Source organism: Hemibagrus wyckioides, linkage group LG09 (assembly GCF_019097595.1).
Source record: "Hemibagrus wyckioides isolate EC202008001 linkage group LG09, SWU_Hwy_1.0, whole genome shotgun sequence".
NCBI lineage: Eukaryota > Metazoa > Chordata > Actinopteri > Siluriformes > Bagridae > Hemibagrus > Hemibagrus wyckioides.
This window is the reverse complement of record NC_080718.1, coordinates 22,843,630-22,863,843: the sequence shown is the minus strand read 5'-3', so window position 1 is coordinate 22,863,843 and position 20,214 is coordinate 22,843,630. Positions and strand designations below refer to the sequence as shown.

The window sequence follows — 20,214 nt, the reverse complement described above, 5'->3', positions numbered from 1 at the left end:
GTCTGGAATTATAGGGTCCTGAACCCTTTAAAACACTCCATGTAATAAGGATAATAGTTCTTTAGATTGTGGCTATTGCAGTAAACAACACCAATATCTCATGATTGTAGTAGGTGCATGCAAAGAGAGTGGCAAAGTGTGTGTGCGTGTGTGTAAGAGAGTGAGAGAGAGAGAGAGAGAGAGAGAGAGAGAGAGGGAAGAAATCATAACTGATGATAATTGATTATTCATTCTTAATAACTAGTTATGTACATTCTTACCCTGACTGACTTACCCTTAAATCTCTGAGTATGCATGAAGTCAAGCATAGCTAGGAACTTATTTTTACTACTTTAATTTTCAATATGCAAGCAATACATTAGTCATTGCTTATAATTACGATTATAAGCAATGACTAATAATAATTATAATTATTATAATTAATTAAGACCTAAATAGAAGATTATAAATTATTTAATATGTTTTATTATTGCTTAACATTGTTTAATGTGATTGTGTAATACCATATGTTTTAATGAATCCATCTATCCATTCTTTACACCACTTCTTCTTCTGGGTTGCAGGGAACCTGGAGTCTTACCCAGGAGGCAAAAGGCAGGGTACATTCTGGACAGAATGCCCAGTCTATTACAAGGCATAATCACACACACACACAAACACATACCACAGACAATTTAAAGATGCCAATCAGCCTACAATGTATGTTTTTGGAAGATCTTTCTTTCTTTTCATGGTAAGAACACAAACTAGTTCTAACCAGAACAGAAAAAGGCATGGGAGGCCCCAGTGCACAACTGGAAAACAAGGAAATTTCCAAGTGATCCCAAATTATTTTTTTAGTCCACCCTATTTTTCTCCACTTATATCCCGCCTTCTGCTAATTTCATTGACAAGTATAATGTCAGCTTCTGCCATGATGATTCACAGCTTTAATTATCAGTTTAGTTAGATTCGTCAACAGAGCTTTACGCAATGTGAGAGTTTGTACAAACATAAAAAGCTTTGACATTCTCCTACAAACACCATGCCTCTAAATTAGGATCATAAAGAAATGCCACTGTAGGGTACTAAAGCTAACGTTAACATTTTACCTGAGGAATTGGTAGCTATTATAAAACTATAATCTAAACCTGGACAGTGGGTTATCATGTTTTTTTTTTTGTCATTGGTTCAGGTAACATCTCTAAAACTGCATACTGAGGAATGTAGAGGAGAAGAGACATATACAAATCCTACAAGATGCTGCAAATATACAGGCGTTCAATGTAAAGCAGTATGAATGTTTCTGTAACCTAGAATGGATGACTGTATCATGTTGCTTTTGGACTTTAGGGGGCTTCAGCTAATTCAGAATGCAGCAATATCAAGACCACGAAGAATGTCTGTGTACATTACCCCAGTCTCATGTAAAGTATTTTGACTTCCAGTTAGGTTTGGCATTGAATCTAAATGATATTTATGATGTTTTACACTGGAAATGATTTCACTCTTTCCGATCTCTTGAAGAAGAATAGCAATTCTCAAGCACTTCACTCAACAAAAACAAGCCTACTGTTTTCTTCTTCTTCTTCTTCTTCTTTTATCACCCTTAACCTCCGCAATAATGCTTCAGAGAGGATAAGGAATATCAGCTCAGTTGCTGCTTTAAAATCAAGATTAAATGTATTTTATTAACAGAGTATGGGTTGTATATCCTTTTAAATTTGCTTATTATGATTTGTTTTAATCCCTGTAGAAGGAAAGTAATGAATACTGTAGCACATGGCAGTCTGATGAGTTGTGTGATCAAGAGCAACATCCTGAAGAGGATTACATTCTGGAGTGTGTTATTCCAGTTACACAGTTTTTTGTAATAATCGACGCACTTTATGTTTTAAGATTATGAGTTAATGCTGTGTAGGATGCACAAGACAAGATTGTTCCTGGTATCACTTCAGTTACAGCCTTGAAAAACAGCAATAAATTCACCATTTCTTTGTTAAATGCCAGTATTATTTGTCAAGGATCCCTGTGTAAGAACTGTTACTATAGAAACAACACTGTTGAACCAATCACATCAACATAAACCCTTTGTTCATATTTCATAGCTACTCTGAGCTGTGTGTTTATACAAAGTTAATGCAAACCTTCTGACCAATCAGATCTGATTACGGACATCGAAAGCACTATAGTATATAAAGAATTATGTTCAATTGATAACGCTGGACAGATTATGTTTGGATAGACGCTGGATTGATTATGTTTGATGGAATAATACTATCAAATGTAGTTACCAGTCTGCTTTGTATGTAGGTTAGCTATTACTGTGTTACATATACAGTACATAATCATCAGAATCAGAATACTTTATTGATCCCATAAGGGAAATTGTAACTATTTTGTAACTACTCTGTTGTTAATTATCTCAGTAACTACACAAAGTAAATACAGGTAAATCAAAGCAATGCAGGATATTAACTTACAGTTTGTACATACATATATGTGAACCTCGCTGTATTGAAATGAGTGCTCAGTTAATACAAAGTAGGGTAAACATTGTGTCCTAAATATCGTAACATTAAACAAAAACAGGCTAAGGCATAGAATGACATGATGAGGATGATTTTTCTCCACTAGTGCTAACCTAACTGAATTACAAATTAAATTGTGCTCTGGTCCCATTTTCACTCAAAAGCACTTGCTGATCAAGTTCAAACTCTACGTTCAGAGCAAGTGGAAACAATGCTACGACTTTCTAACAAGGTGGGAAGACACGGTTGTTAACAAGGTAGTGTTTTTTGCGTCATGTGGCCTTTGGGCATCAGTGAGGCTAACAGTCACCAGAGAAAGAGAGAGACAGTCTACCACCTACATCTCCCTATTACCACAATTCCCTGGTAGATATTTTTCTCATCCTGAATTCAGTTGAACCCAACCTCAAAAAAGCCCTCTGGTAGGGCATTGAAAAATGCTTTATCTCTTGCCGCCGCCCAACATCATTAGTCATAACGAATGAGAATCGCCAGATTAGTTTTGGAAAGAATATTAGATATGAAAAACGATCAAATCTTCCATCGCCACTAATTAGTCATAATAGAGCATCAGCGTCAACGCTAGATGTTCAGAGAACCATTCAATATTCCGCCATCTATATCAAATAAATGATTTGTACGTTTTCTCTTATAACATTAAAAATGCAGAACAGCTGTTCATATGAAAGCTCTATACAGCATAAGGTATTTCTATGAGCTGGAAAAAGCAGGGTCCTGATGAAGTTAATTTCACACCATTCATTCGTACTTCATTCGATCTCTTTTCACACACTTTGAAAGCAGCTCAGTCTTTCCCCTGCCACATTATATCAGCAGTAAAACCCTGATAAATTGAATTTAAATTAATTTAATTGAATTCAATTAGTCTAGTCTTGCCTTACTCACTCTGCTGAAACTTTCTAAACAAGGCAAGCTTCTGTATGCAAATTAGATTCTTCTATTTTTAACACATTTTGCTCACCATTAAAACGGAATAATCCTGTACGTTATTAGCCGTCCTTACTTTTGTGCCAGTAAGGTTTGAGTTTGCAAATCACTCAGTAACGCAAGTGAACATTCTCTGAAACACAGGGATGATTATTATTCTGTCACGCTTCAGAGAAATGAGGGCCATTGTGCAGTCGGGAAGCTTAAAAACATCAGTTAAAGGTCAGTGGTGTTAATTCCCACTTCATATGGTAGCTTTTCTCATGGAAGGAAAAAAGTAGCGTATAATCAGAACACCTGTGAAAGAGAATCAGGACGTCTATTCTGTAGATGTGGTTCGGAACTGAGTGTGAGAACACAACAGCACAATGAATCATGCACTGGGTTTTGAACATTATTTAGCAGTGATGAATTTCATTGATTTGAGATACAGAGGACAAAGACTCAACAGAGAGCCATTGGCTATTTAAAAAAAAAAAAACACCCACATTACCTTCCACAATACCCCTAACGTGGGCATCATTTGCATCTGAAAACATTCGGTGACTGTGGGGGAAAAAAGTGGCCGTCATGGAGTAAAGGTCTTTTCAGGCATATGGAAAACGCTGAGGCACACAGCTGCTGCACTGGTATTCCAGATGTAGGTGTTGGGGCGTATATTTTCGATGCAAGACACACAAACCTAATTGAAAGGAAATAATTAGAGCTTAAATGTAGCATGCTAAATCTCTCAGTGATTGTCTTTTTCTCCCAGGCATGCTGTCTGGAAACTGATTTTGTTTCGTTCTTTTGTGCTGTTGTCAATCACATTCGGTTGAGAAATAACAGTGGTGCTGCTCACTATGTCTTAGCAGTAATATAATTTCTGTCTTCTCTCTCTCACACACACACACACACACAACATGCCCACCACATTTTTATAGTAAATACATGTTGATTTGCTGTTATTTGAAATGTACACTCCTTCTCACACACCTACTAGCTACTTTAAAAACCCTTTAAAGCAACAAACACACTGTATGTATACAGCAAAGATTACATACATATAATAAAGTCAAATAAACGCATCCTTATTTCTACCCATAAAAGTGCTGATATGCCACTCTACCGACTTTTCTTTTCTTTTCTTTTTTATTAACCATTATTTGTCACTTCCAAGTTCTCTTTCTCGTTACGCAGTTAGCACAACAGCGCTCTATATGGACCAAGCTAAATAAATCCTTTTTTATTGTTTTGACAGACTGTCTTCAGAATTCTTGCATTTTTTCATTTCTTTTGTGCCACCGGGAAAAATGCTTCTGCAAGTCTAATTTGTAAAAATGTTTATGTGCTTTGTTGCAAAATTAATTTGGATGTCATACTGATAGCAAGGTTATGAGGTTGGGAAATGACTGGCAAATGACCAAACAGGGAGGAAAAGAGGTAGAAAACAAAACATCTATTAAATAATGGGTATTAAAATGACAAATAATGAGAATCAGAATGAAACCAAATGAATTAAAAGCCAAATAATTAAATAAATAAACTTAATATAATCAAGGACCTCCATTATTGAAACAATTATTCGAAGTTATTTGTGTCACACTGTGTGTTGACCAATAGCAGCTTGTTCATAAAGACAGAGCCCCACTATTTATGTATATCAGCCATTTAACAGACAGTGGCCTTCATAAAGTCTGCATAAACAAATAAATATTAATTTCCTGTTGCTTTGCTCACCTTTTTAGATCATCTAGATATAATAGGTTAGAACTGGGTTGCCAGATTGGGCTATCTAATATCTGCTCAGAAGCCACAACAACTTTGTTTTCTTGCACCTCTCAAGCTGATTGACTTCGACTCCTAACTACGTATTACAGGATAATGCACTAGATAGTGTACTACAGCAACGAGAATTCATTTTGTTTGAAGCATCGTTAATGATGACATCAATATTGTCATCATTAATGTTGTATTAAAAGACAACATGTTGACCATCAGCTCTGGGTGATGTTTTTTTTCCCTTGTAGTAGCCCAGCTCCATCTGTTCCTGAGGTTAGGTCTATTCTCTGCTGTGGTCTGGATGATGCCAGGAAAGGTTTCAATTGCAGTAGAGCTTTTCAGATTGAAATGCTTACTCATCCATCAGGATAACACACACAGTGATAGAGTTGGAATAGAGCAGTTCACCACAGCCCATCTATCATCAGCTTCAACAAACCTGAGCGGCAATGGGATCAGTTCCCCTGATACTCTTTCCTCTACACATCGAGTAATTGTTGTGTGGGTTCTTCTGCAGTACAATTAAGTGGGCAGTGAGTGTTCAAATGGACTGATCATCAGGGACATATAATACACAAAGAAAGATTTGTGTAGTGGTACTGGGTTTGATAGGTTTGACTGGGTATTGCACGTTGAATCTTATTTAATTTATTGACCTTTTGGGATTTTTTACAGGTTATTACAAACGAATGCGTTATTGCGAAACAAAAATGTTTTTAATAGATGAGATTTTCATAGATGTAATAAACTTAGATGTAATAAAAAAATATTTTAATCTGGTATAATCATTTTCTGTGGGTATAGTTCAGGAAGTAAGTAAAGTATAAGTTCTGGGAAACAAATAACTGGACAAAGCAAAACATTTTTAATTTAAATTTATCCCTAATGAGCAAGTGTGTACAAATTTACTTAATGAGCCTCATATTGAGCTCCTATATCGGTCTGAATTCCCGTTTTAGTGATCTGTGAGCTCCTTCCTGAGGGGCTTAGCCACTCGCTGAATTTGGACTTAAACAGCTGTCTGGAGAAGCCAAGACACATTTGAGTGAGTGTCTGTGATAGAGTGCACAGTCTGAGAGTACAGAGGGCCTCTGGGTACTCTAAACAACTCTGATGTATGATTTTACAAGCCTGTTTCTGCACACTTTTCAGTCTTTACCAGTACACTGCTGGCATCCCATTACACTGGCAGAATGGAAATTGACTTATGAAACCTTTTTAATCAGTATAAACAAATGAATTCTTTTATTGCCGCAAGTCTGATATAAAATGAGTCAGGACACTGTTGGTTTTTAGTGTGAGACCTCTGTTTATACCTCTGTTGTATAACTTTACGCAGAATTTTAGTGATTGAAGATAACACCTTCAAATTTTAGATGCTTCTAAACAAGCACTTGGGGCATCTCAAAGAGCAGAAATGGGTTTCATGTCATCATTTACTAGATATAAACATTTACTAGATTATGTATGAATTATTTTTTATGTGATTTTCTATGAAAATAGCACCCCTAGTAGGCTATGTAAAAACAGAAATACTGATAAAAACTGATTCTTAAAACCCTAGGCATTTACTTTCATATGAGCCATGAGCCACCACTGTGGAGTGAGACATGGCGAAGAAATCCGATACAAAGGAATTTAAAGAAATTCAAAATGAACATGGACACAACAAAATATGCATTTTTTGGCCTCTGGTAAAAAGAGTTAAAGCCAATTTGTGTTTACACCAGCGCTTTTGAATTCTTTAATTTGATTGAGGGTGTTGATTAACGTTCTTAACAAGTGTGCAGACTGTAGTTCTGTCTGCAAGGCAAAACACAAGTCAACATTAATGTCCTTGGTGTAATGTATTATTATTTCTGTAATAACAACTTACACAGGGACTTATATAGTGGATGCACTGCATAATTTAAAGGAATATTAAATGGATTGTTGTTTAAAAAGTAAAATATCCCTGTGTAATCAATGATACGGTGTTATGCTTATTAAAAACCCATCCATTTTCAGCAGTCGTAATGGTGCAACTTGAAATCTTTTCATTAATTTCAAGTTAAAAATAGATGGTTTTTCTTTTCTTTTTTCTTTGGTGTCAAGGAAGAGCCAACCTAGCACATACCTTGGCCATCGATTAGAGCTAGTAACACTGGCCATATATAATCAATCAACACTGCATAAACAGGAAATGATAAAAGAATCTACCTGTCATATTTCCTTGGGATTTTTTTTTTTATATAGTACATACATTTTAGGGAAAAACATGCTCCAGTAATAAGATTTATTTATACAAATTATTCCCCTCACAGCAGGAGCCAGAGGCAAGTATTATTTTTTTATAGTAGAGAATTTGCAAAAGTTGCCTCTTTTTGAAATAATATTTGCCTTCAAGTAAAATAAACCCCCAACTTTAAAACAACTTTACTGCTTTTTAATGACTGGCATGACCATGGGTCAGAAATTGTTATTTAAAGGTAATTTCAGCAGGTTTGTCACTGCTGTTCATTGGTATGTGCGTTATGTGATGATTTCCATTTAAATGAATGTAATTCCACCTCCAGAATTTTGAAGCATAGATTGGAAATGGAAAGTTGCCTTTTGCAATGATGGGCCAAATAATCATATTATAAAGGGAGGATTTAGCCTGCAGGCCTTATTTGCCTTCAATAGTCTACATTGCTTATAGTAGCATACCTTCAGCAACCAGCCATGAAATTTCAGATTAAATTCCTACATGCTGCTTATGACAACCCTTTGTGATTTGAAGGGAACTCTTACAAATAAACCAACTTGATTTTTGGCATTCTTGTGTATGTTAAGTCAAATGAACATTGTTTCTTTAATGTAAACTGCACACAGATTTATTTCAATGGAAATGCATTTTCATTTGCTTAATAAAATGAGCAGAGACAAGGCAATGCAATTAGCATGAGATGACTAACATCTGCCTGAGTGAGACTGAAGCTGAGGAGAGGAATGAAAATATTTTGAATTAGACTCACCACAAGAAAGGCAAGTTGCATGCAGAGACAAAACCGTCATGCAGAGCACAACCGAAGAAATTCATAATTATGACATTTTTCTTGCTTTATGGGAGTCCTGATTTTGTGTGTTTGCTCTTTTTTTTGTGATCAGTTCTCACTTAATGTCTGACATCATCTTTATCACTGATTGGTATTTTGCATAAAGAGGAGTATAATGATACAGATATGTGTCTGTTTTATGCTCCAAACATCTTTGGGAAATGTATTTGGATTTTTGGTAGGTGTGTCCTAAACTAGAAGGGCTTTTTCCCTTTAAATATTATTATTATTATTATTATTGATGACAAAAAAATCTGCCATGCCAAAAATGACAAACAAATCACTCAAGTCACTTGCTTTTATGATATATGCACTCACCTATGCCTGCATATATCATAAAAGCAAGTGACGAGCGATTTTTTGGTCATCTTTGGCATACTGTATCGTAGGCTAGGAAATGCTGAAAGAAACAGCGCACCTCCTATTCATATATGTATTTGTTTCCATTTAGATTATTATCTATTCAGTGTCCATAAAATTCATCATCTATTCAATATGAATAATGTAGTCGTATTCAGTTACATCCCTGTGTATACATGCAGTGTAAGGCATTCTATTCTAAAGTGTAAAGACTTTGATACCCATAATAAATGTGATTGGTTTTAATCCAACATTTCTAGCATCACTAGCAACTTTTCCAACTTGTTCCATCAGCTAAGTTTGAGATCATGCAGCCATGAAACAATTTGTCCTATCTATTTTAAGAAATCATTCATTTATGGTACAATAGTACCAGTTCAAGCAGCAATCAAGGCCAGAATGTCTAAAATAAATGTACAGTACTGCTACATGCTTGATTCTGATTGGTCAGAAGGTATTGCTTCATTGCTTAATTTCATGACAATGGAGATTTCTCTGTAACATGGCAACCTGTTTCACGTTTTGTTTTGTTTTATTAACTTCACAAAAGACAAAAAAGAAAGTCAGTTTTGATGGAAAGGCTGTTATAAGGGATAACAGGAACTAGCTTGTTTCGTGGAAAGCATTATATTTATTTATTCGGTTGGTATGTGTGCCTCATAAATACTGTGAATTTGTAGTGGAATGCACCTTCATAGTAGTTCGCATAGATATCTTCATAAATCATATAGACAAGCAGAAGCAATTCAATTTCCTACAAGAAGCAAATACATCATATCTACTGCCTAAATGGATAGGTGAGAGGTAGACATGTCATAGGTGTCTCAAAGCTTCATGCATGTGTTGTTATTATACCCATAAAGATAATTGAGGCTTCATCTTTTTACTTATTCAAGATAAAGTAATATATTATCCTTTAGTGTTGCTTTGTAAAATATATATTTCATGCTTATGGTTGTGTGTTATAAAGGTACAATAAAAGTATGCTTCAAACGAAGCATCACTTCTTTCTTCCTTATTTTTTCAGGGGTGGGTCAGGTCCTCCTTTGCTTTAGTCATACATTACAGCTTTACTAAGACTCTGTTTTATTCTTACACTTAGGCAATCTTTTCTGCATGCCAGAGCACCACAGTGCCACATTCAACCAGACATCACAGTCTCATCATTCTGATGCTGTTGTCCTTACTAATCACCTGTTGCTTACAGCCATTACTCCGAATGAATTCAGCTTTGCTTGTAAAAGAAAACTTCACACTGAATCCAGTAGAGGTTCATAACCTGCAATCTGTGGCCTCAGCTCAAGATTTTAACTTACCAGACTGATGAGGACAAGGACCCGCTTAGTGAAAAAGCACTCACATGTGGCACGGTCATGTTCCACATGACCGACATTCTGCCCTGATATTATCCTTGTAACAGTCTGAGCAGTTGTTTCCCAAGGTCTTCGATCATAGCTCCTTAGGGAAACATGCAGGCAAACAATTGCTGTCACTGAGGCAAGGAGCCACAGATTATATAATAAGCTGCTGCACCTGGCTACAGAAAGTGAGGAAACAAAATGAAGCTAAAGACTGCATACAGTAAAGCAGACACCTCAATGAAATGCTGTACGTAGAGCACATACACGTAGGTCCGCGGGCACTCTGACGATTCATTCAGCTCACAGTGAGACCTGATAAACTTCAATGAGGCAGGCGACATCTATTTTAATGTCATTTCCGATTATCAATGGGGTTTTTTTTTTTTGCGAACATAGACAGTGACACCATGGAGGTCTGCTAAGGAAAGGAGAGACAGTGTAGGGTTTACATAGACCAGTGCACCTAAAATATTCATCAGTCGCCACTGTAGAGATGTAAAATTTTGATAAAATGCTTGCACTGTGCCATAGTAATGTCCACTGTAGCCAATGTAGTATGAAAAAGGGTGCTTACAGAGTGGTGGATTCACCACAACAGATCAGTTCCAGCATAGTTCTTGTAATAAAAATTCACAGAGTTGGTCAGCTGGTCCTCATTGTCTTGGATTGACTGATGACTCACTAGTTAAACCTCACCAACCGAGAGGCCGATCCCTTCACTTCTCTGAACACTGAGTAATTTCAGGATGATCCCCTGTGCTCAGGGAACAGTTCAAGACTCAGTTTATACAGGTGGATTAAAACAAAGGTGAATCTAGGACTAACCGGTCGAGTTCTGCATGGTAGGAGAACTCCACAGGCTTCTTGGCTTAACCAACTTTTCCTGATAGTTTGCTCAAGGATTTTGCTCTGTCACCTTCCCAGTAACCTTGCAGCAAAAAGGTAAGCCTAAAACTCTCAAACTGGATGGCACAGCATTAAGTGCTCTCTGTTCTCTTTATTTGTATTCTCATTACAAGACATTCTGCTCTCTCTCTCTCTCTCTCTCTCTCTCTCTCTCTCTCTCTCCCTCTCTCTCTCTCTCTCTCTCTCTCTCTCTCTCTCTCTATCTATCTATCTCTCTATCTATCCCTCTCTCTCTCTCTGGCCTTAAGTAGACACTTGACATTGGAGCTGTACTTTCACACACTATGGCAGACCAGCCCACATTTTACTCATGGAAAGTAGTTCTGACTGAGACAAATTATAATGTTCACAAAACCTGACCCTGGAGGACTGGAAATGTTGGTTTAAGGGCATGCATGCCCATTTCTCATTCTAACTGACTACTAAACCATGGGATATGCGAACCCAAATTACTGAAATCTTTGTTGGAACTGCTGGGCCCGTTTTAATTTCACACTCACCAACCAAGCCTGAAAGGGGTGACCTACTTGCAGAATGCATTAGGTTACCAACCTCCCATTTTCCCCTTGGCCAGGTGGGCCTTCAGGAGACAACAGCATACATAGCAGCCAGAAAATGTGGAAGCAGGCACATTCCATGAGATGCCAGAGGCTATATGCTGTGGCACCAGCAATACCCTTTTGTAGATATAGATAACATGGTGTGACTGATTTCCGAAAATGTCTAAACTTCTAAAGACCACCATCCTATACAACATCTTGCTCATTTGATTTATCATTGCTAAACCTGTCTCTTTTGCCTTGACCTTAACTGCACGGTCCAGTAGATGTTAGAGCAGTCAGGCCCACCAGATTTCAGTCCTGCTTGTGTCCTAGTGCACCATCTGCTTAATTGTGACCATGCATATGTAACTCCTGTAAGTTACACTTGAATCATACCCATGCTCATTGAAGAATTCCTGTGACAGCATACATTCAGGGTTCAAGGTCTCTTGGTCCTAGGTCTCTAAGCCTAAGTCTTACTTAATGTGGCTTGATGCAACATGATAACAATCTAAAATAGCACAAAGGTGCAGAGTTACTTAATCCTCTGATACTTTGTTAATACTTTGGTGAAGCTATAAAAAATGAATACTCTGCTTTTAAAGTTGGAAAAACTATTGTGCAACTGTGTCATATTTTTGCATGCTAGAAAACTATATATACTGTATTTTAATTCCCTACCAATTCACCATAAATATTGACTCTCTATTATGATTGCAATGATATCCTATTAGTATTTATTCATAGTTTACCAGAATTACCAGGTTCTAGATTATCTATAATATACACACCATTACAACGCAAACACCATGACTACAACTATATATCAGAAATTATCTCAAGATTGTATGAGAACCATAGGCATGCAAGATTAACTGAATATACTTCATGCAATCTGTGCTACGTGAAGGCAGTATCAGTCTTTCTAATCATTTCTGTCTACAGTATTCCTCTCCCTTCTTGTTCCAGAGAAAAACCGCTGCCATGTCTGGGACAGGAATGTGTAACTAATCCTCTCTCAGGGGTAAGATGTGAAACATGCCAGATGGCAGAGTAGAAATGGCTAAGAAAAGTGTCAAGTGGTGGACAGCCAAGCGTACTAAGAGCTTTAGGGCTCACTGACTGTCTGTCTGTGTGGCCACATGTGGTTATGCCAGTGCAGCAGCAGGTCACTGACTAATGACTTCTAATGATTATATAATGGACACAATGCCGTAAAGCAAAATTGTCATTTAAGTGACTTGTCTTCTTTGATGAAAGGTTGAGATTATTCCCTGACTAATTAAAGGGTAATTGCGGTTTGCTTTTTTGTTTTCCCTGTCATTCGAAAAAGAGTGTGAGCACAGGTGGCACACAGTATGTGACGTGAGAGGGAGGGGTTCCCAGTATTAGCAAATCACATGAATAAACCTTTATGCCAATACTGGACAGTGGTAATAGTGGCGGTGAGCGATCATCTGAAGTAGAGGAGCCTTCCCCACCAGAATAGATAATAATAATGAGCTGAATAAACAAAGAGACTTATCAATGTAAGCCTTCGGTTGAGGGAGTACATGTAGCTCCTGGAGATTTATATGGACACTGAAGATCAGCTCATAGTCAGTGGAATAGTCCTGGAATGGTACATCATGTGTTGTCCTTATCTCAGGCCTGCACTTGGTATACATTACAATGTTCATGATTTAAAAAGTCATTGATAATTAATAGATACACCCTTTATGTGTATTAGAAATCTATCACTGATATGTATTATTCTTATATTGTCTCATTCATATTCATATTCAGTCCCCCAAATTTCACAGTGCTCCTACCCCAGAGATATTTTGGTGGTTGCTGTATATATTGTCAATCTATCTGTCCAGCAGGTCAGCCAGAGCTTTTATATGTAGGCAGCAACAACCTTAAGGTTTGTTATCAATAGCTACATGGTGGTGGTGCTTTACTGATTTGCATAATGTGAAGCATCACAGCTTTCAACCAGGTGGGTACATTTTAGCAGTTAAGATAGATGTCTTGTAACCTTCAAACCGATAAATGCTATTTATTCTTACCATACAATTTAAAAAGGGGTGCAACAATTAAAAAGAAGGTGTAATTACAATTCTGAGTTTTTATGCCTTAAGCCAACTTGCAATGATTCACATGGTAATACAAATGTATATCCGAGAAACGTTTTTCATGCCATGTTTTCCTTGCCAAGGACACCACACTTCAATAATTACTGTAGGCATGTTTGTACACTTAACGTGCTAGTATATACTTCATATGCACTATATCCCCTTCAGATTTTGGATACTCTCCAACTCATTTTATGCAACAGCAACAAGCTTAATAGCAATCTGGTTAAGAAGAAGAGGAAGAAGAAGAAGAAGAAGAAGAAGAAGAAGAAGAAGAAGAAGAAGAGAGAAAGTTTGCACCACTTCATCAAGGTCATAGGGTAATGGCTTTTCCTTTCCTACACAATTAACCTGTTTCTCAATGAGCCTGCAATCTATAGGGAAGAAATTACAATTCCACAGACTCACTGTTGTGAGTACATGCACAAGTACTCATATACAGTGCATAATCAGCTATATTAGTTATTAATTAAGAAGTCTGCAGTTGTCTTGGGCATATTATTTGCTCCAGCATTTGTGATGAAGATGTCACTATATTAAGCTGCATTTGAAGTCACATATTGACTAGCATTCAACAAAGAAACAACTGGTTAAACAGCAGGCAGCAATGTAGATGCAACAAGCCACACTTACAGTACAGAAGCCGACAAATAGCAGCAGTAGAAATGCAGCATGGTTTGTTTACTGACCTCCCTGCCTCCCTGCTGTGAACAAACAATCAGAGGCTTCACGTTATCTCTCCCTCTGTCTCTCTTTTTCTTTCTCTCCTTCTGCTTTTGGAAGAGAGAGCCAAGGTGACTTCTATTTTGGCACACTGACAAGGTTATACTCCACTTCATTGGGTCACTCTTTCACCTGCAAGACAGCAAAAAAAGGCATTCAACTACATTTGGACTGGAGTTGCATTATTTCAAATAGAAACCAAAAATTAATAACAAATTGAAACCTTAGTCACACTGAAGTCTATCCAATTTCGTGCAACATGTAAACAGTGTCAAATTAATTCCTTAATTCAAAATGCAGTGGCTTCCCAATTACTAAATTAATGCTGCAATGGTTGATTAATAGCACATCTACTGGTTGTAAATATACTATACACATCTCTCTCTCTATCTGTCTATTGTTTTATAATAGTGTCATCCATATTGATTCTTCAGAAAAGCATTTTCCACCACTACTTCACCATCAAGGCCTTTGGCATTGGTATTATCAAGCTATATGATCAAATTACTGGTATTATTGTGTCCTACAATGGTGTCATTCAGTATCTTTGCTGAAAAAAAAAAAAAAAAAACTCTGTTTCATTGCTTAAAAATGGAGAAAGTATATAAGTAAGCCAAAACTGTCAGCCATGATAACATCAACTCCTCATGGGGAAAATGGAACATTTATCCAAATCATTGAAAGAAACAGACTTGTCAAATCTAATAAGATGTACCCTAAAAACTGAACAAAGACTAACATGATGGTATATGAAAGAGACGACGACAAGCATTGAAATAAACATCTAACAGGTAATAGGTCTGGTAAAATTGGCAATATATTGCTCCATGAATAATTCTAGTTGTAGATAGCAAACTAATTGGTGTCAATTTCGTGTTGCCTTCCTTAATAGGCAACTTATAATTAGTCATTAGTATAAGGAATTTAGTCATTTTATAAGTAATTTAGTCATTTTATAAGTGAGCTTACCACTAGCCACTAGATCCAGCATATTTGAGTTATTTTACATGTTTTACATTTTGCCAGATAAGCACAGGACAGCTGTCTCATTACCAAAATTATGCATACAGTTAATGTATGCATATGGTCAGTTAATGTAAATGGAAAGAAGCCATGAAGGTCCTGCTGTCACCTTAAAACCAACAACAACAACACCAGTTATGAATATGTTGTGATCTAACTTATGAATGTCAATGATAATCAGAGCCATTGAAGTGTTTGAATTAAACCTAATTATCAAGCCCAGCTTCATCTACTTCATCTCAACAGCATCTTTCCTGCATCACATGAAGTGGCATGAGTTAAGGGGAGGCTAATTGTTGTGCAATATACTGATTAACCTAAACATAAGCAACTTGGCAATGGTAGCATGGTAATGCAGCAGGTAGCAATGCTGCTCCACAGCGTTAGTGTCCCCCAGTTCGAATAACCCTGCAGGTATTCCTGGGAGTATTCTTGCCTCGTGCCTAGTTCTCCCAGGATGAATTTGGGATCCATGTAATACTGACCAGGATAAAATAGTTACTAAAGATGAACAAATGATGGAACTCATTACAGTATTACCTCAGAACACAGGTATGGCTCCATTTCTGGTATACTGTTAGAGATTGTGTGTGTGTGTGTTATCTGTTGAGCCCATTTCAACTTTTCCAGATGACCAGTCCAATCTAGTGTCATTGCTGCTCTCTAGTCCACCACTTCATCACACATCACCATCATCATTTCATAGCTATTTATATCAGCTATTGTATTGTTGTATTTTTTCCACTAGTTGTAAAGTGTGACTGCAATTCTGTTCAGGGAATGGGTTTATGTCTTTGTGTTTTTGCATAGTAAGGAAGAAATGGATATTCTGCGCCTTTTTTGGTGTTCTTCATATTCATAATACAAATAAATTATTAATTTGTGATTGTTTGTCTACTGTGTATTTACTCTGGCATTGGAGGATGAAAAACAACCTTCTGGCACCATTTGCATGTATTTCTATAAAAAATGGGGGGGTGGTAGTAATGCCTCCTGCCAATGAATTTCCATGTGACCCATGGACATGACATATGGGCACTTGGACCTACAGCTGCTTCTTAAATTAAAAATACAGATCAAGACGAAATGAAAATGAATTACAGTTATTCAACGAAGCTGGATATTCAAGTAATTATATTATTTGAATATATATTCACTGTCCACTTTACTGGGAACAGCAGTACAATTGTATATTCATGCAGTTATCTAATCAGCCATTCATGTGACAGCAAAACAAAACAAACAATAATTCAGCTACAGGTCAAGAGCTTCACATCAAATATTGCAATAAAGAAAAAACATGATCTCCGGGATTTTGATCATGGCGTGCTTGCTGGTGCCAGATGGACTGGTTTGAGTATTTCAGAAACTGCTGGTCTCCTGGGAAATTCACACATAATGGTCTCTAGAGTTTGCACAGAATGGTGTGAAAATCATTCAGTGAGCATTGTTTATTAAAAAAAGACATCAAAGATCAATAATCTGAGGCTATCATGGGCACAGACTTAACCAAATTGGACAGTTGAAGACTTCAGCTGTCCAGTTTCAAACTGGCACCAACAACTATGCCATGAACAAAGTCACAGAGATCTTGGTTTATCCATGCTGATGTTTGATGTGAACATTAACGAACACTAATACAATTATAGCAGTATTTTACATTCATTAATTCAAAAATGAAACCAGAAAAATTCATATTATATTCAACCCTGAATCCCAGTTTGAATTGCCTAGGTTCTACATATGTGGGTTTGAAGGTTACAAAACACAGCCTTTTACTTAGTTAACCACATGTCATATAGCCCTGATCACATTAATTTGTGGAGACGGCAAGATGGCCAAAAGAAAGAAAAGCGGAAAGGCTTTGGCAAAATTGCTGACAGGGCAGGCTCTCATAATAACTGCCTATATAAATGGCAGGTATATAATATTCTAAATAATAGCTATTTAAGAATGAATAATGGCTGAATTATATTCCAGGAAAATTGTGAAAATGTGCAGAAATGAGCTTCAATAACTGCAATTTTCTGCCGCTCTGGCATACTACTTTCCTGAGACGTAAGACCTTCACAGTAAGCTATAAAAAGCCACACTGGAGATTTTAGAGACAAAAAGGGCAATGCATTAAATTTGCATATATGTAAAACATGATGATGATGATGATGAAGTTGAGCCCGCACCTCAGCAAGAAGTTGGAGAAAAGGGCATGTCATTTCTGATACTGATTAAATGTGATTTCATTCCGTGTTCCTGACCACGAATGCTCTCTGGACCTGCCTGATCCATTCTAATGCCCTGCTACAGCTTGGAGTCACATCACTTGGAGACCGCTCACTGCTGCTGAGGATGGCCCCAAATGGACAGCCTGGAGATACATGAGATTGCTGTGGATAGTAGCACTTAGAAACCATGGAGATGGCACTGGACTGCAATTGCCATGATTAGTATTTGCGCTCTCGTCTCCATCAGTGAACATCAGAAAAGACAGAATTCATGTTATTACATAAAATAAACATCCTGCTTATAACATAATGCACGATATAGCTTATAACATAAAATAAAAATCCTTGCACTTTTTGACCAAATAGTACAATTATAAAAGAGAAAATGTTTTATAATCGCTCTGTCTGGAGCCACCCAGATAAGGGTGGGTTGACTTTCAAGTCTGGTTCCTCTCCAGGGTTCTTTCTCATGATGTCTCAGGTAGCTTTTCATTGCCAACGTCACACCTGGCTTGCTCATCAGCGATAAATTTAAATATAAAATGTATATAATCTGAATGTCTATATTCCAGACATGCAGAATTATTTTATTTCAGAGTGCAAGCTGTCCAGGTTTTGATCACTCTTACCAAGAATGGGAAAAATATGGATCTTGACCTACCTGACCTAGTTTTATCATAATCTTTACTCTCTCAAGCCACCTTAACCAACTTTAGGGTGTTAACAATAACACCACTTTGTGTTGGCTGACATCACACTACCCTATTTTTGATTATTTTTCTATAACTGTACAGATAAACATTTCATAAAAGATGATACCATTATAAACATGTGTGTATTTATTTATTTAGTTAGTGTTTGCTTTTCTCTTATAATCCATCCAATCTTATCCGGAATGGAGAAGTGTGGGTGCAGGTTTTCATTCCAACCGAGCATAAGCCACACCTGAGTCTACTGAAAGCCAAGATCAACTGATTAAACAGGTGAAATTAGATGAATGTTATGAAAACCTGCACCCACACCGGAGAAGATTGAAAACCCCTGATCTAGACCCACACTGAGCTTTCACACAGTTATGATAGTTCCTAGACTCCCTCTAGAAAGGCATTGATGTTTCATTTATCCAAACAAATGAGTACAAACAAACTCAATTTTTGCTAAATGGTATATGTGAGTCCTTGTTTTACTCGGCACCATTTCACCTCATTTGCTATGATCTATGAGTTTTTATGGCAACAAAATGCTCCATTAGACTGTGACGTAAAAATAGCACTGTTTCCTTAGGGTCAGCTTCTGGCTAGTACAGGTCAATACTAGATTGAGATCCGATCCTCTGTTCGCTGGTCTGTACATCTCTGCTGCTAATACACTATGCCAGTCGCCAAAAGAAGATTCAGCTAAAGGTCAGACAGAGTCAGAAAACGTATCCACTTGAGTCTAAGACAGTATGTGTTCATGAGGATCGACCGGAAAGCTCCAAAGTACATGACCTCCAAGTTTTATCAATTGGCAATTGTGTACATTTCATTCTGCATGAATCCAGGTGAACAGAGCCTTGTCGAGGATTCCACCATGGCATACAGCATGTGCCCTTATTACTTTTAAATGTCTCAGGACATCCTCTTTTGTCCGCAGCCTAACTTTTGATGGTATACAGGTGTAGAAGTATGGAAAATTTCCACAACATTTATTTATGGTTTTATAAAATAGGGACACGTGGTATAAGCAGAGAGCTTGAATTTAAAAGGAAAAAAATTTCACAATTTAGGTTGCGAATTTGTAGAAACCATAATTAGGAATTTCAGCAAGTGAACATGGTGCTCCTAAAGAGGATGAAATTAAAGCGATCTTCAGTATAACAATACAAAACGTCTACAATCTGTGCACATTATGCTTCAACTGCATTCAGCAGCATTCAAAGCACAAGTCTGGTGCTGTGGCATGCACAGCATAATTAAGGCTTTGATCATGTCAAGAGATTTTGGGTGACTAGCATTGTGTCATCTCTGCTTTAAACATGAGCTAGAAATTGACACAAGCCAGCTCATTTGGAAGTTTCCGAATGGTAGAATCAGAGGCAGAATTGGCCTTTGCAGCTTTTCATCTGATATGAAATCCAGGGAAATCTGTCAGACTTGTAAGATATGGGTCCGGGAACTATTATTTTCCTTATCACCAGGACCATTTTCCTAGGGAAGCCCTGAACCACAAAGAATGATGGAGTGCTATGTCATAATTTTGACTTAATATCTCATTATTTCCACTTAAATCCCCATTATACTGAATTATTATCTTGTAATTTTGACAGATTAGATTTCAAAGACTTATATTAACAAATTTCATAATGATCAATAGTGGATTTTGTTAGTATTGAATTTGACATACCGTATGTAAATGCTTGAAGCAGATGACCAATCATAAAGACAGTGACAAAAAAAAAAACATATGGAATAAGAACATCTAAGCTAATTGGTCTTAATACAAGACTGTGGAGTGTTAAAAATGAAAGGAAGATAATATGTCGAAAGAATGAGATACTTTAGCTTAAAATCGTGTACTTGTGTGTAAGGAGAGATACATTTGATACCATGCTACTTGAGTTAATGTGCAGAAATGACCTGTACTTACATATCAGAAGTAAAAGTTATTGTGGTTATATTATTT

The 20,214-nt window shown here is 37.0% G+C and overlaps 1 protein-coding gene across 4 annotated transcripts in view; it reads right to left on the bottom strand.

The window, feature by feature from the left end:
• Nucleotides 1-20,214, bottom strand: part of LOC131358949 (leucine-rich repeat and fibronectin type-III domain-containing protein 2) — a 109,634-nt gene that overhangs the window by 65,756 nt on the left and 23,664 nt on the right. For 3 of the 4 annotated variants that reach the window (XM_058398396.1, XM_058398398.1, XM_058398394.1), the window contains exon 2: nucleotides 14,272-14,437. The exons of the other annotated variant lie outside the window; for it this stretch is intronic. The gene's annotated coding sequence lies outside the window, so the exon portion shown is untranslated. The remainder of the gene's footprint in view (nucleotides 1-14,271; nucleotides 14,438-20,214) is intronic. 4 annotated transcript variants of the gene reach the window in all.